At 36.5% G+C, this 15,676-nt stretch overlaps 1 non-coding gene across 1 annotated transcript; it reads right to left on the bottom strand.

The window, feature by feature from the left end:
* Window positions 1-4,291: 4,291 nt before the first annotated feature.
* Window positions 4,292-4,455, bottom strand: LOC125691472 (U1 spliceosomal RNA). The gene has a single exon (XR_007376145.1). It is a non-coding gene; the product is annotated as a U1 spliceosomal RNA (small nuclear RNA).
* Between the last annotated feature and the right edge of the window lie 11,221 nt (window positions 4,456-15,676).

Below are 15,676 nucleotides of genomic sequence, written 5' to 3'. Positions count from 1 at the left end.
TCTTCAGTCTGGAGAAAGGAAGGCTCCGAGGAGACCTTATTGCGGCCTTCCAGTATCTGAAGGGGGCCTACAGGAAAGCTGGGATGGACTTTTTAAAAGGGCTTGTAGTGACATGGGAAATGGTTTTAAACTGGAAGAGGGTAGATTTAGACTAGATATTAGGAAGAAATTCTTTACTGTGAGGGCAATGAGATACTGGAACATGTTACCCAGTGGCGCTGCAAGTGTTACCTTCCTGGAAGCATTCAAGGCCAGGATTTTGAGAAACATGGTCTAGAGGGAGGTGTCCCTGCCTATAGCAGGGGGTTGGGACTAGATGACCTTAAATTTCCCTTCCAACCCAAACTATTCTGGGATTCTATGACTCTATGATTCTATGCTGGTGGTATGGCGGTAGAGGTGAAAACTTCCCACCAATGTTCTGTTACGTTTTGCTGTCATGCGACAGCAGCAGAGAGACACTCTGACAAAATGGCATCTGATATGGAAGACTGAATGAAATGATATTTTATCACTGAATTCCTCCATAAGGAAAACAATTGCACTCATTGATATTCATCGATGCTTGTTGAATGCTTATGCTTATAGAGACCAAAGAGTAGAGAGTGAGCACACTGAGGTGATAGGATTTCAGCACTGGTGAAAATGATGTGAAAATCAAGCCACTTTTTGATTGGCCATGCAGATTTTTATGAGCATGACATCCAAACTGCTGTATATATGGTAAAAATTTTTAGTCAGTGGTAGCAACATTGTTGAAAAACAGTGTTTTTTATCTGAGAATGTGTTCTATTAAATATTGTTTTTGTGCTCTCTGTATTTGTTATAGTTTCCATGGAAATAAATAGCAGACCTACTCTTGGAGCTACCTACATTTGTAGTAGTCACAGTTACAAACTGACATTAAAGTGCAAAGAGCCCTCAGTTGTGAAGACCTCACTGTGTCTGAACAGAATTGCACTTCTAGGGGTGGGAATCTCTTCTGCTTTATTTCTGTTGAAAATCTGGAAGCAAGAAAACAGGCAATACAGGTATTTATCAAAAGATGCTTTGTACAGGACTGCTAGCTGAGAGGACAACTGGTTTGCTAAAATCCCACTGTCTAGAAACTAGCAGCTTTATAAATTTTATGAGCAGATTTATTACTCTCTGGCTACCTCAAGACAGAAAACTTGCTTATTGAGCTGTGGGTGTGAGACGATACATCTGAAATACCAAAAATGTTTACAACTTTCTGATTTTTGCTCTTAACTCACTTCTCCATTCAGGTTTGTACAATGGAATGAATTTATTTTCTACCACTTCTCTTACCATTGTTGCAATAATGCCAAGATCAGGATATTCCAACTAGCTGTGCATACAAAAAAAAATCTCCTTTTTATTTGCACTTAGTAGATGGCACGATATTTGTTAGCTTTAACTCCTAAAAGTAGCATCCATTTATAAATTTAAGCAAGTCTAACACTGGCATTTACCAGTGAAGCTAATACTTCACATTCAGTGAGTAGTCACAGTATTTTGAGTCAACAAATCTCTCTCCTTGACATCTCTGTATGATCCCACAGTTTGACCAAAATTCATATAGCAACTGTTTCTGAAACCAGGTTTTGGGTCATCCATCCTTCTGGGATAGACTTTTGCAAGACTTTGAAGAAGGCAATGTCTTGGAACATGAGGCAAGGGACAGAGGAGAACATTTGGTGCTAATGATATTCACAGTGCTCTATCAGTAAGTCTGCAGAATGGTTGAACATATCTGGAAGTTCTGGCACTACCCTGGTGTGATACCTCCTGCAAAGAGACTTCTCTGTGCTGCTCAGTGAATTTATCTGAAGTACAACTCTGTTTCACCATAGCTGTTCTTCAGCCAGTAATTGGAAAATAATAAAAAAAAACAACAACAAAAACATTAAAACAAATTCTGAAGATAAAACATATCCTCATATATACAAAAGATATATTTCAATAAGAAAATCTAAAAGGAATGACATTGGAAACTATGATATAACTGGAACTTGAGATAATAGTGATGTCTAATGAACAAAATTACAAGAAGATAATACTTTCATCAGGTAAAAGAGCTTTGATAAAATCCTAGAACAGATTTAGTGCTGTTATGCTATTGCAGATGAGCCTATACTGGTACCTCTTCTTGAGCTGACTTGAGCACAGTTTTGTCTTATCTCTGTATGACTTAGTAATAATAATTTTTTTAGAGGAGTATAGTCTTTTGTCTGCAGGACAGTAGACCCTGATTTCACTCCTTATAAGCCATAGCTCTCTGAGCTTCAATTTACACATTGTCCTAACGTAAGCCAATTTGGGTGTAATTAAAAAGTCAAAAAGAATGAGTACTAACAAATAATGACCAACTTTTCTTTTACTGAATGACACTAAAGTACTATACATATGAAACAGAAGACTCAGGCAATAAAGTATGATGCTAGACTAAAAAGAAGTCAGAGATTCACTGCAGTAATATGCCATTGGTGATAACTTTGCCATAAAATGTATTTATTTTCAGCTTGTATCTTTTAATAAAATAATTCCTGTTCAAGGAATTTACCTACTAAATTTATTTTTCTCTATATGCAGCAAATCTGTCTAGTTATCCAGTTACACCTGGGAAAACCAGTTACAAGAGAAATGTAATGATATGTTTTTAAAAACAAAGACTGATCCTTTTTTTCTAAAATATAAGTCATTAATGACATTTTAATTATATAATTCTTTCTTAGACTCCTAAATTCAATGCTGTTTCTATATTTCAAGAGGAAATTGTTATGATACTTCTGAAAAAAACTTGATAATATATTTACTCACCCAAAATATGTCTGAAAATTCTGAGTAGAGTTCTAATACATGAACTTCTACATGAAATAGATATGGAAGTAATATGAAAATTGTACAGCTGGATAACAGTGACAAATACATATTCTGATGGATAAATTTTTCCCCCCATGGGAGGTCAGGAATAGTTGTCTCATTTAAAAACTGAGTAGAATTAAGGTACCAGATGCTGTACAGGTGATTTTACTAAAAGCTTTAACATAAACAATGAGATCTTCAAGTTCTGGATGCCAGATTTCTTTTCCATGAATGGGGCAAACTGCCTTTCACAACTGAAAAGCATAAAGTGAGTCTATGTGAGAGAAGCGTTCTCTAGGAACAGCAGAAGGGCAGTTCTGAGACAGGATGGTATTGACTGAGATTCAACTGGCTTCTAAAAAGTGGAGTTCCACTGCTTACACATTACCATAATGTCTGGATCTACAAACCCTGGGTCTTGGAGCCTCAAAACTACTTTTACCACAGTCTAGAATAACACTGAAATGATTGATATATCTTTCCATGAGGACAGGCTCTTCTTGGTGGTGCATAGCGATAGGACAAGGAATAATGGCCTTAAACTCGAAAAGAGAAAGTTTCTTACTCACACGTGGAAGAACTTTATGGTAAGGGTGTCAGAGCACTGGAACAGGTTGCCCAGAGAAGTAGTGGAGTTTCCTTCTATGGAGATATTCAAGACTCCTCTGGAAACCTACCTGAGAGATACTGTAGGGAACCTGCTTTGGCAGGGGGGGTTGCAGTCGATGATCTCTTGAGGTCCCTTCCAACCCCAGCAATTCTGTGAATTCTATTCCATGAATAGCAAGTATAAAACAGGTGGGTTTTTTTGGTTGTTGTTCTTTTGGTTTTGTTTTGTTTGGTTTGGTTTGTTTGATTAGTTTTCTGTTTGTTTTTAAGAAAAAACTCTGAATCTGTATGTTGGAGTTAACAGAACAAGATAGAAAAGGTGTTCTTCATGCTCTCTTTTCTCACTTGATTTTTACAAAAAAAAAAAAAAAAGAAGGTACTATGAAGCATCAAATTAATGTTTTCAGAGAGTTTTCTCTTGCTTGCACCTCCCTTTGGAGGCTATGTTAATGCACATGCAAGATAAGGAAGTGATCCAAGACAGCCAGCATAGCTTCACTAAGCCAGATCATGCCTCTGGTGGCCTTCATTGATAGAGGCATTGGTGGACAAAGGAAGTACGATCCTGCACCACATCTTTATCTCTAAATGGGAGAGATATGGATTTGAAGACTGGACTGTTTGGCCACATAAATTCTTTTTCAACCTGAGATCCAGAAGAAGCTTTCTGTTCAGTCAGGATGATTTCCTTTCTCACTTACCTGTCATTTGGCACATAGGGATGGTATGATACTGTGCCTTTCAAAACTTCATTCTTGAAGAACCTTCAACTTTCCTGGACTTCTTTACCCTTTAGAACTTTAAACAAAATTTCAAGGTGAGAGCATAAGTATAGTCTCCTACTACCACAAAGTGTGTTGTGGAGTTTCATACCTTTGGGGAAATCGAAAGTGTCAGCACATCTGGAGTTCAGGAGATAAGCCTCACACTGGTAAAACCAACTGCCTTATTGTGGTGTCTCCCAACCCAGGTAAGTATGGAAAAACGATGAATGGACTTTCAGCAATAAGATTACATAGGCCATGCTTTTGTAGGAATACAAAATGAAAGCAGTAGTGCAGGTACACATGAATGAAATAACAAGCATGCATTGAAAGTAGAGTATCTGTTCAGTAACATAATTTAGTACTGCCTTCATAATACTGAGGAGTCATATCTACATGTATTATTCCAACTACAGTCCAATTGATGCCATAAACCAAATGACCATCTTTTTTTCTGGTCTATAATGATTAGGAACGCAGTTTCCCAGATTGCACAGATTTCAATGGAGCTGCATTATCTTGCAAACATATCTCTGATTTTCTGTCTACTAACGCTCCATAGATTTCAATGTAGTTTTTTTTCCTTATACCATAATACGCTCTTCCAAAAAATTTTAACTCACTTTTTTTTTTTTTTCACTCAGACTGAATCAGACTTCAGTGTTCCTTCTAAAGGTAATCACTGAAGAAGCCTTAGATTTTTTAGCATATGAAGTTGAATGAATATGGGTTAAAATATAAGCTAAATCTGGATGTAACACGTTGCTTAATACAAAATCAAAGTTAACATTCAAATGAGATTTTGTGAAACTTTTTTAAATCACCATCAATAACATTCAGTTATATAATATCTGCTTCATTCCTTTAATCCCATACTATTTACTTTGTCTTGTGTCCAGGAGTGCTTATATGATACACTGAAATGGCTGTGCTACTCTTGAGAAACCAAGGCTAATATGAAAAGAAGCACAGTAGTCAACAAATAAGTAAATTATGAGGTAAGTTACTATATTGTTTGGATGAGAAAGAATGTTAGATGAAACCTCTCAAGTGAAAAACATTCTACACATGCCAAGTTTGTTGCAGAAATGAAAACACATTTCAGTCTCTGCAATATTCTATATTAATCATACAGAATATGCAAACAGAGAGAATCTCTGTGTATTTCTCAATTACCTTTTAACATGAACTACTTGTCTTCAGAAAATTGGCAGCTGAAGTGTTCTTTAAGACTCCATTGATATTTTTTCATGGAAAGACTGGGAATTAAGTATTCTCTACTTCTTCACTCTTACTGTGTCTTATTGATGTATTAAGTATATTTTATAGTTTCTTAGAAGGTTAAAATCTGCTTAAATGTTGACTTCTGTTTAAGACAGCTTTTATTGTGAAATCAGATGTTCACATCAATACACAAACCATAGTGTTCCAAATTTGATCCTTCCAAAATTATGACTGCTTGTTCATAAAAAAGAAGGCAATTTTATTTTAAAGATGTGATACACTGGAAAACTAAAAAGCTAAAGACTGATGTAGAAAATAAGTTATCCTGAAGCTCTAAGCTACCTGTGAAACTTTGCAATATAAGCAAAGCAATGTTTTATGCCCCTACCAACTGGTGTGGTACCAATGAAGACATTCCATAGGAGCATTAGCTATTAAACAAACTCCTGTGTAAAAGCATAGAAAGTCATGCAAAGACACTCGGGATGTTTTAATTTTATTTTCAAGAGAAAAGTTACTGGCTTTCAACATCCCCAACTGTTGTCACACATCACCTGCTGCCTCTCTGTACTCACAGCCACTGTTTGGTCTCCATGAACGTTCATCAAGCATTGATTAATGTCAGTGGGTACCATTTATTCGACATGGAGAAATTCAGTGATACACCTTTGCTTCAGGCTCACTTCCTTGCCACACTGCCCCTCTGCTGCCATCTGTTGCATGATGTTGCATGTTTAGTAGTCTATATTTTGTAGCACAACATCTTTTTGAAGCAAAAATAATTATCTCAAATGAATATGTTCCTATCTGAATCTGTAGATTATATATCTGAATTTGTAGACTACATTCAACTTCATTAAGAGATTTCCATGGAGCAAACGAAACCATCGTAGTGTAGGCAGAAATAGTTCTGAAGGAAAGTTTTTGAGAGACGGAAATACATTTTTCCCTAGGACTAACTTACCACCTTTAAAGAATATACCTTTATAACAATGTTATACACAGAATCTTAACATTTTTCAAAAGTGAAAGAAAAATGCATAAAAATATTATGAATATCAACTTTATTAAACATATTAAATAGAGAAGGTGAACCTAAGTGAATACTGTCAGACTAACTTCAGCACTTTGAAATATTATTGAGCAAATCCTCTCACAAGATGTTTCTACACACGTAACAGATAATAAGGTGACATAAGACAGTCAACACGGACTTAAGGGGGGAAATCATTTCTGACTCGCCTGGTAGGCTGGCTGGCTCTGTGAATTTGGAAAGATCAGTGGATATTTTGTACTATGACTTTTAGTAATCTTTTAAAGTCATTTTATCACCAAATTGATTGGGTAAGTTGGAAAACTGATTTGACTGTTGGGCTTGATTACTGTTGTCATCTGTGGTACAAAGTCCAGCTAGTAGTAACAAGGAAAATCCCTCAGAAGTCAGTACTGGAACCAATACCAATTCAAGTTTTCATTACACACATAGATGACGGAATGGAGGATAGTCATTCAAAATACATTTGGAGATGGCATCAAATGAAGAGTGCACAAGTTAGCATACTGCAGGGCTCTTCAAAGGAATCAGGGCAAGCTGAAGAAATAGAATGACACGAACCTCATGAAGTTCAACAAAAACTAGTGCGAAGTCTAGCAATCCAGTATGTATCTCTATGACATGGAAGGAGAGGTTAAAGCCAGTTCTGCATCTGACCACGGGATACAGAAAATATGAAGCCAGTCCATGAGGCTGGTCAAATACTGGAAAAGGTTACTCCAGAAGGTACTGAAATCTCCATCTTTGAAGTGTTTTGGAACTTGAGTGGATCTGAGGGAATACTCTGAACAGTAATTAATAAGGAGTGAAATGCATTTGCACTGTTTTCAGCATGCATATGTAGTTGTATGAAGATAGTGATAAGTCTGACTATGCAAATTTGTGTAAATTAGATTTCAGCTTGCATGTTTGCAAAGAGGAGTAGATCTTTTAAGTGAAAGTCTACCATTTAGAAAAGAGACAGAATTAATACCTCTTCTGTAAATACAGTTTGACATGCTGATTCCCTGAGACACATGTATGTAAATATGCTTACTAAGTTTATGTAAACTGACTGTGAAATTCCTGTTTTTCTTGATAAAAATACAGCTATTAATAACTACTTATGAAAAATGCATTTAGGAAAGAATAATAAAAACATCATCAAAGCTGCTGGGAAACCCTTGTGCAAGGAAAAAGTACAGATAACAAATGCTGTCAGAGTTGGCAGATGGAGCATTATTATATGCAGCAATAGGTTTATCTTGCCTGTTTCATCGTGTGGCATTTCAATAATTTGCTACCAGGAGAAAGCTTTACTATGCATCTCTTCTCCCAGATGTTCTTAATACCCAGAGCAGTACACATTCAGTCTACTAACTCTCTTGTTTCAGCTGATATTTTGGAACATGGGTTATTAGACATCCCCAAATGGGAGGCAGTGGGACAACAAAAGACAGTATTTCCATACCTATCTATTCTCACTGCTTGATCACAGAACCATTAGATATGAATATAAAAAGTACTTTCAACCTGAGAGGTTTGTCATTGATGAAACTCAGCCCAGAGTTCAGAGTTGCACAGCCAAAGAGACTTTTCACTATTATGATGCAAATATGGCAGATATGCAGCAAAACGGAGAAATAATAGCGCAGAACAATAAGCCATGGATACAGAAGAGATCAATGTTTGTATTAATTTAGTTATCATTTCTTCTGCTAGTGTACTGAAATGCCATTAATTGTATTATAAAAGCAGAATACATGACTGAAAAAGAAATGTCCTTATTTGGTTTTTTTTTTCCAGCATGGTTCTACTGGTTATAGATAAACAGTAAAATAACCGAACTATAATAAACAGCACAATGCAAAATAAAAGAAGTAGAGCACAATAATATTGGATCATAATTTATTTTTTTTTTGCATAAAATTGTTATGACAGTGAGCTTCATCACTCACTGTGCTGCCTTTTTAAAGGGATGTATTCTTCTGAAGCTGAATTGCTTTTTAGTTTTGCAGAGCAAAATCTCTCATAACCATATGCTTATTTTCCCAGGTATTTACTTAATATATGTCTACAACCACAGCATAATCAACACTGGATACAGACAAATATCTATATAGATGGTCCCAAAAAAATGCTTTTACATGTTAACAACTCATGTCAATGCATTTAATAAAAAACGCCATCTCCCTCTCCCAGGAAACCATCTCCCTCATACCAGGATAACCAAACAGAGTCCTTCATAAACATGACTCTTCATAAAAAACTCTTAAAATCTTTCAGTGAACCAATCTGGTGGCCTTCTATGATGAAGTGGCAGTACCAGTAGACAAAGGGAGAGAGATGAATGAAAGTTACCTGGATTTGTGCAAGGCCTTTGATATAATCCCACATCACATTCTAATCTCTAAATTTGAAATAAATGAATTTTTAGGTTTGCTGTTCAGCAGATAAGGAATTGATTGGATGACCAAAGCCAGAGGATTGTGTTCAGTGCCTTTATGTCCAGGTAGAGACAGGTCACAAGTAGAGTCCACCAGGGGTCTGTTCTAGGACTGGTGCTGTTCAACACCTTTATCAATGACCTGGATAGTGGGATTGAGTGCAGTGCTAAACTGAGAGGTGCAACATAATAGGAGGAAGAGATTTGACTGGTGCCTTAACCAACTCTGGAACTGAAGCCAACTACAACTGTAAATACAGGCTATAGGGAACAGCCCTTTTTTTTTTTTACTTTTACTTTTTTTCTTTTTTCCTTTTTACCTTTTTTTCTCCTTTTTTCCTTTTTTTTTCCCTTTTTCCTTTTTTCCCCCTTTTTTTCCCCCCTTTTTTCCCCCTTTTTTTCCCCTTTTTTTTCCCCTTCCCTTCCCTTCCCTTCCCTTCCCTTCCCTTCCCTTCCCTTCCCTTCCCTTCCCTTCCCCTTCCCTTCCCTTCCCTTCCCTTCCCTTCCCTTCCCTTCCCTTCCCTTCCCTTCCCTTCCCTTCCCTTCCCTTCCCTTCCCTTCCCTTCCCTTCCCTTCCCTTCCCTTCCCTTCCCTTCCCTTCCCTTCCCTTCCCTTCCCTTCCCTTCCCTTCCCTTCCCTTCCCTTCCCTTCCCTTCCCTTCCCTTCCCTTCCCTTCCCTTCCCTTCCCTTCCCTTCCCTTCCCTTCCCTTCCCTTCCCTTCCCTTCCCTTCCCTTCCCTTCCCTTCCCTTCCCTTCCCTTCCCTTCCCTTCCCTTCCCTTCCCTTCCCTTCCCTTCCCTTCCCTTCCCTTCCCTTCCCTTCCCTTCCCTTCCCTTCCCTTCTCTTCTCTTCTCTTCTCTTCTCTTCTCTTCTCTTCTCTTCTCTTCTCTTCTCTTCTCTTCTCTTCTCTTCTCTTCTCTTCTCTTCTCTTCTCTTCTCTTCTCTTCTCTTCTCTTCTCTTCTCTTCTCTTCTCTTCTCTTCTCTTCTCTTCTCTTCTCTTCTCTTCTCTTCTCTTCTCTTCTCTTCCTTCATTCTACACCATATGGAACATCCCCACGATTATCCAGGAATGGTGATGTCTCCTCCTCTTTCTCTCAAAGCTGTTAAATAACTAAGGATTACTTAAATTTCTTGTAAAACTGAACATCTGACGTAGATGTAATTGTGGGAGGTCCAGTGCATATAGGATTAGATACTAGCAGAATTTTATTTTTTTCTCCATGGACGGTGAGTTACTGAAACAAGCTCCCCAGAAATGTTGTGGATGTCCTGTCCCTGAAGGCATTCAAGGCTTGCCTGAATGGGGCCTGGGCAGCCTGATCTGGTGTGTGCCAAGCCTGCACATGGCAGAGGAGTTGAAACTAGTTGGTCTTTAAGGTCCTTTTCAATCCAAGCCACTTTATAACTCTATGATCTAATGACAGTTTAATATCTCCTATATCAACAGGGAGAACAGCATGGGAAAGAGAAAATGTTGTTCTTTTTCTTCTTCTCTGTGTTCTGTTCTGAGCAGCCAGAAAAAAACATTCTCTTGCAGCAATAGGAAGAAAAAGATGCATCTGCCTTTTGAGTCTCAAACTCTGTTCAGGTAGAATTCCTCTCTAGACTTCTCATTTTACTCACAGACTTCCTTTCCTAGTCTCATTAGCTACAGAAACTTGCATCTGGCCTGCTAGATTCATTTGTCATTGGGGTGCTGTTACTGTACAAATGCACTTTCTGTATGACAGTCCACAATTAGCTTGATTTTTGCCTGTGATATGTTTGTAAATATTGTAGACACTTATTTTGCATTTTTCATGTTCCTAAAAAGTGTAATCATTTATTAAAAATAACGATTAATAGTTTATATGCTGAACAAAACCTAAGACAATCTTTTGCATATATTAATATATATAATAGGCTTATTTTTGTTATCCCCAGATAAGTATAAAGTCAAGATATTCATCAAATTATTATCATATTTTCCATATTTTTGCATTTCTATGAGTCTTATATTTCAAGTATTTCAAGTCTACACTTGCAAAATTTCTTTGTTATTGCTTGCTTGTTTTTTTTTTTTTTTTTATGAAGAAATACAAGCAAATTTGTTCTCTTGACTTTATTTTTTTATCTTGTCAACTTGTTGATACTGAAAGCTCTCAAAAAGATGATTTTGAAAGTATTATTAAGCATGCCAGAGTGTCTTAAGGGTTTCTTAAAGGTCTGTTTTTCAGCAAATGACAGATGATGTCCCTTACATAGAACATTTCCACATCCTCAATTCATCTTACCTTCTGTACTTCTTTTGTTTAATTTTTCTTAAACGTGCTGAGTTGATACTAAACACTCATTTGCAAATGACATCAACATCTTTCTTGTACAATGACATTAACATGTTTCTGTCTCTCTAGGAAAGCTTTATTTGGGTACACCAGGTGTCTTTTCTGGAGTCATAACGTATGTTGCTACTTACAGTGTGCTCTTGCACAAGATGACTCTCTATTCCAAACTGGTGTTTTGGTGTGAATGCCCCCAAAACATGAATTAGAACATCATAAACTAAATTTTACACCACTTTTACTTTTTGAAGTCTGACTATAAACACAATTCCTCTTTTTCTGAGTAATTTCCAGCTATCTTTCTTTGAGCTTGTTTTATAGCACTACGCTAGTATATTTCATCAGCACAATCCAATCTTTTGTATAAAGGAGTTCAATAATTTTTAACTGAAATACTAAATTTCAAAGACATTCTTTAGGTTATCCACAAAAATATTGTACCCATATTCACTTTTAAATCTTTACATTCCCAAATTCTCCTTCACATGACTTCCTGATCTTTTGCAGATGTTCTTCACATATTTCCTCATCTTTTCATTCCATGAAAATGAGCAGGCCTTCAGCTGCCCTTTACATCACCCACTACGTTTTCTGTTTAAATTTATTTTGGAGAAGAATAAACCTGTGGAACTTATTTGCAGCTGAAGAAAATATTTCTGTTCAGAGCTGCCTGTGGCTGACTGTTTTTATACCATGGGCTGCAGTTTATACAGCAGTTAGGAAATCAGCATCATAGAGTCAATCTAGCTGGAAAAATAAAATACCAATTTTATGTGGCAAAAAAATTCAAAGAAAAATACAAACGGGAAAGTGATGAAAGATAGCTTGGAGGTTGGTGGCCCCGCCTGTGGCAGGGGGGGTTGGAGCTTGGTGATCCTTGGGGTCCCTTCCAACCCAAGTCATTCTATGATTCTATGATTTGATGATAGCAGAATCAAGTATTTCTTTGATCAGCACACCTCACACTGCTTAGCCCCTCTTTCAGCCCTGTAGTAACACTGCTGACTGACTGATTGCATTACAGAACTCCTATGTGTATGCAAAATAAATTAGTTACAAGCCTCCCAGAGGAATGGAACATCATTCAGAGTCTGAAAAAACTTTCTGGTTTCCTAAATATTTTTCCTATCACACTTTCTGCAAGGCTTTGTTTGTTTTAAAATGTTCTAGAGACATTTCTTTATAATGTGTTCACACCTGTTAACTCCACTTTCTAATTTCAGATTTAATTTTTCTCAATATAAATGTTAATTTTGAGATTATCATTATCTTCATTTACATAATGTTGCTAATGTGGAGTTATGGATTGAAAAAATACACACAAAAAACAACATTAAAAAGTGAGGAAACTGAGAGCCAGAAAGCCCCTTGAAACACAGTCATCATCTTCCATTAAAGAAAGGTCTAATTAAAGTTGATCACTCATTAGGGTGATCTCTTTGATTTCTTTTTCTATCTTTTTTAAAAGTGTAAGAAAAATGCTCTCTGGCATAAAGCATACAAAAACCTCTGGCTGGTGTATATCCAGCATAGATAGTTCATTTGCAGCAATCCTTAAAAGTGGAGGGCTTGTAGTTTAAATCAGGGATCAACTTAAAATCAAGAACAAAGCAAGAGAGAAAAAAAAAAAAAAAAAAAAAAAAAAAAGTAAGCGTATGTTTGTTTAAGTATCTGTTGTGCCCAGTTCAGAAGTTACTTTGCCCACCCTCTGCTGTTCACTATTTCTTACTTCATGGACATGATTATGCGCTTTGATCCACATGCTAAAAATTATTATAGGCTTATTCCTTGTCACCCAGCATCAAGAACAGGTTTTTGGAGTATAATGGACTGTTCTTGTTTGCTTGTCCTGTAAGCATACTGCTCTTAGTCAGCAGCACTGCAATCTGTTCCAAAGCAATTGTGTTCAGGTAATGGGTATTTAGGAAGATAATGCCAATTTTGTAACTCTTTCTCAAAGTATCCTGAGGCAATTAAGAAAGTTTATGCAGTATACCTCTTGTTCACCCCCACCAAAAGCAGTCACAAGAGGAAGCCTGGAAAGAACTGACTCTAAATAGTATGAATTTTACAGTTCTTCCCTGAATGTGATTCTAACTGTGGAATAAAATCATCCGTAGTTCAAGCTAGCACTCCTGGAATCACCTAGAATTCATATTTTACATAGTGGACTTCTTTCTTTAAATTATGGCTTAGTATTATAATAATCTAGCTATTTCTGAATAGATATGGATTCTTCTGTCCAGTCTTGGCAAGATAAGATGTTTCTAAGGAAACTAATGTAATCATCATTATGACTGAGCCTGAGATGATCTGCTGCCATGAAGTCGAACTTTATTTCCAAAGACTTCAAACATTAAGTCATTTTTAATATTAACTAATGAAGGTCTGCAGGATTTTCTTTTCCATTTGTGGTCTAATCATTCCACATCTCCCATATTTCCTGTGATACTCGCACTGAGTCTAATTATTTGATACATGGACAAGTATATAATTCCAACAAAGTAATTTTTTCAGATCATTTGTTGTGGTTTATCCTGGAAGGTAGCTGAGCACCACACAGTTGTTTGCTCACTCCCATCTTTCCCAGTGGGATGTGGGAGAGAATTGGAAAAAAAAAAACAAACGTTGATATAAAGCTACATACTAAGATGGAGAAAATGAAAAGGAAAACTGTTATGACTACATGTAAATATATATGAACGTATATGACAAGTGATACAGAAGCAATTGCTCACCACCCCCCAAACCAATGCCCAACTTGCCTGTCAATCAGTGGAAAAGAGCAAAGTGAACTCCCAACCCCTTCAAAACTCCTTCTGCTTGATGTCATATGGTATGGAATGTCTCTTTGGCTGTTTAAATCAGCTGTCCTAATTCTTTTCCCTCTGAGGGAGCCCCTGGGCCCTTTGCTGCAAACGTCCTTGACTATATAGAACACTGCTTAGCAGAAACTACAAACATCCATGTGTTATCAGCAGTGTTTTTCTCCTAGAACCAAAACACAGCATCATACCAGACATTCTGAAGAAAACAATTCCATCCCAGCTGAAATGACAAAACCATTATTGATTTATTCACTTTAACTCCTAGGTAAGAGGACTGATAAAAATGAAATGACAAATATGTGAGGATTTCTATATTCTGTTCTTGACAATTGTCTGCTGTCTTCCTACTACACCATCAAACCAAGGAGAAAGCAGAATTCCGATGATTATCTTGTGTAAATACAAGCTGGCTAGTATTTGCTAGGGAAACTGGAAAACTACTGCAAGAATCTTCATTTAAAGTAACATTTTATACATGCATCATGCTCTACATGCTCTCTGTAGCCTAAATCCTACAGAAAGCAGAATGGAAAAAGCCGAAGGAATGAGAATTTTTTTCTAGCTACTTCATAGGAAATTTTGTTTGCAGGAGCAGGCTGAGAAAGCAAGAGCTTTGGAGAAAAGATGTACTGCAGTAGAAGATCTTAGATCCTAGAATGAATAGCATGGCATGCTGAACTCACTGAAAGCTTAAGTAGCTTTCTTTGAGTAACACAGGAATTATGTTAAAAGACAGTAAGAAAATTGCTATTTCTGTAAAATCTTCTGTGGTGAGCCAATTGAATTAGTGCAGGTGTGAGATCATCCATTCTAGGATCTCTTCAGCTCTGCTTATTGTGGAAGGCTCTGTTCACCTGTATGCAATTGAAAAACTATGAGTGCTAGTGCACTCATGCTATGTGTGCACAGGAAAGCCCTGACAATCATCAGTCTTCCAACACTAGAAGGAAAGAACTGTCCCCCTCAAGAGAGAAGTCTGGTGGTACTAAGCACATGGGTCTGCTAACTCTCTTCTGTAGGGCTGTAGCAAAGACAGAGTTACTGTGGGGTTGTACCGAGGCTGTAAGAAAAGCAAATAAATGATTTTTCTGAACTATGGGTAGTATTTTTTTTTTTGCTTGTTTGTTTGTTTTCTGAGTTTTTAGAAGAATAGAAGAAAGTAAGGAAATACTGTGAGCACACATAAGTTCAGACATAGTTCAGGTTGATTTAAATATAAAATCTGCTCTGAACTGAAAAACTGGGAAATTTTGTTTAAAAATGTAAAAAAAAAATCTTATTGTGGCATAAAATTCATTAATAAGATTTTTTAATAATGGCATTAGTAAAATCATTTTTTAAAACATCATCAAACAGAGACTGAAAAAGTTCCCTCAAAATTTTCAAATGTGAAATATATATATATATTTTTAAGGAATACATTTTCCTCCTATTCCCTGGAATAAATTGTGTTCCAAAGATTAGAGAGAATATTTATTTATTTAATAAATATAATTTATTTAATAATATATTTATTTATTTAATTTATTTAATTTAAAAATTCAAGCGTGATCTTATGAAGAAGAGAAGAACAGAACTCTGTT

Source organism: Lagopus muta, chromosome 3 (genome assembly GCF_023343835.1).
Source record: "Lagopus muta isolate bLagMut1 chromosome 3, bLagMut1 primary, whole genome shotgun sequence".
Taxonomy (NCBI): domain Eukaryota; kingdom Metazoa; phylum Chordata; class Aves; order Galliformes; family Phasianidae; genus Lagopus; species Lagopus muta.
The sequence above is the reverse complement of the archived record's forward strand: the minus strand, read 5'-3'. Positions and strand labels throughout refer to the sequence as shown.